The sequence below is a fragment of the Rutidosis leptorrhynchoides genome, chromosome 10 (assembly GCF_046630445.1).
Source record: "Rutidosis leptorrhynchoides isolate AG116_Rl617_1_P2 chromosome 10, CSIRO_AGI_Rlap_v1, whole genome shotgun sequence".
Taxonomy (NCBI): Eukaryota; Viridiplantae; Streptophyta; class Magnoliopsida; order Asterales; family Asteraceae; genus Rutidosis; species Rutidosis leptorrhynchoides.
The window spans coordinates 25,565,704-25,567,988 of record NC_092342.1 but is presented as its reverse complement, the minus strand read 5'-3'; the positions used below and the strand labels follow the sequence as shown (position 1 = coordinate 25,567,988).

The 2,285-nt window shown below is 37.8% G+C and overlaps 1 non-coding gene across 1 annotated transcript; it reads right to left on the bottom strand.

Annotated features, from left to right (window-relative positions):
- Positions 1-604: 604 nt before the first annotated feature.
- On the bottom strand, positions 605-711 carry LOC139873923 (small nucleolar RNA R71). Its single transcript, XR_011767634.1, has one exon. It is a non-coding gene; the product is annotated as a small nucleolar RNA R71 (small nucleolar RNA).
- Positions 712-2,285: the final 1,574 nt, after the last annotated feature.

Sequence of the window (2,285 nt, the reverse complement as noted above, 5' to 3'; positions counted from 1 at the left end):
CAATATTGTTGCCGTTGATTTTTCTTTAGAATCATCATCTAGTCGAACAAGTTCTCCAACTCAAATTTTCGATAATCCATTTTTTGAACCCGACTTCACAACTGAGAATCCGGAGGATATTCAAGGACAATTCCAAGATCCTGAACCACTAATCATTCCTCCTGAACCACAAATAGTAAAATCAAAATCTTCTAGTGATTCGGATTCAATAAATTCAATTATGAAAGTAACGGAACCTCAAAGTATGGAAGATCGAATGAGAGCCACACGCACGGGCCAAGGTCACGCCATTAATCAGCCAGATGTTAGAGCATCAGATTTTGAAATCAAAGGACAAATCCTACACATGATCACCAATCAGTGCCAATTTGGTGGTACAACATAAGAAGATCCAAACGAACATCTTCAAACTTTTAATAGGATTTGTAATCTATTTAAAATCCGAGAAGTTGAGGATGAAACTATTTATCTTATGTTGTTCTCATGGACTTTAAAAGGAGAAGCCAAAGATTGGTTAGAATCGTTACCTGAAGGAACGATTAACTCATGGGATATTTTAGTTGAGAAATTTCTTCAAAGATTCTTTCCGGCATCTAAAGCCGTGAGACTTCAAGGAGAAATTGCCACGTTCGTGCAAAAGCCAAATGAAACGTTATATGAGGCATGGACAAGATTCGGAAGGATGTTGAGAGGATGTCCTCAACACGGTTTAGATACTTTTCAAATAGTGCAAATTTTCTATAAAGGCGTCGACATCGCCACACGAAAAGACATCGACACAGCAGCTGGTGGTTTCATTATGAAGAAAATCGCAACCGAAGCTCACAAGATCATTGATAACACAGCATCCCACTCTCATGAGTGGCATCAGGAAAAAGATATTTTTCATTCATCTAAAGCGGCTAGAGACGATTCTAGCCATAACTTTGATTCTATTTTGGCAAAAATAGATGCTTTTGAGAGACGAATGGAAAAGATGACTAAAGATATTCACGCAATACGAATCAGTTGTGAGCAATGCGGTGGACCACACTTAATGAAAGATTGTAATGTTGAGCAAATGATGGAATAACGAGAGAATGTTTCCTACATAAACCAAAGGCCGGGAAATAATTATCAACCGCCAAGGCCAAACTTTAATCGAAATCAAAACATTCTTTACAATCCAAATGGACCCAATAATAACTCATACAACCAACAAGGTCCGAATAACCAACCAACTCAAAACAACACTTTCAATCAACAAAGACCTGGCTTGTATAAACCACCATAACAAACCGAAGAGAAAAAGTCAAATTTGGAAGAAGTGGTATTTAAGCTAGTTGAATCTCAAACACAATTTATTGAAACTCAAACCCAAACGAATGAGAGGTTTGATCAGTCATTTAGAACTCAACAAGCTTCCATTTTGAATCTAGAAAAACAAGTAGGTACTCTTGTAAGATTGATGAGTGAAAGGGAACAAGGAAAGCTACCGAGTAATAATGAAGTAAATCCTCGAAATGAAAATGTTAACATGGTAACAACAAATTCTGAAAAACCAACACCAAAAGATGGAAAAGTTTTAGATGTGAGTAACAATGAAGAAGTTACAACACCACCACCACCCGAGTATGTAAAGCTAGTGGTGGCACCATACAAAACACCCATCCCGTTTCCAAGAAAAGGATTTGAGTATGAACAAGTGATAGGTAATAAATTTTGTGATACCTTTGGAAAAAAGAAGAAGAAGAAGAATAAGAAAGTGCAAGAAACAAAAACCGTAGAAGTAAACCCGGTGAAGACAGTTCCACCAAAACCTCCACCTAGGGAAGGTGATCCGGGTGAATTTATTGTTCCTTGTCTACTAAGTGACTGTGTCATGCATGATGCACTAGCAGATTTAGGTGCAAGTGTGAGTGTTATGCCTCTTTCATTATATAAGAGATTAGGAGTAAGTGAGTTAAGTCCAACGGATATGAGTGTTCGACTCCTTGATCAAACCATTAAGCACCCAATTGGAATTGCTGACAACCTACCCGTTCAAGTAGGTAATTTAACCTTTCTAGTCGAATTCATTGTCATTGACATAGAAGAGGACCCAAACATTCCTCTAATTTTAGGTCGACCATTCTTAGCGTCCACCGGGGCGTTATTTGATGTAAGAAAGGGTAGAATGACACTTAGTAATGATGAGAAATCGATCACCTTTATGATTCGAAAGTCTAAATCTCCACCAACCAAAACCGTTGAACCAGCAAAAACGATTGGTAAGAACAATGTTGTTTTACCAACTCCAATGGTAG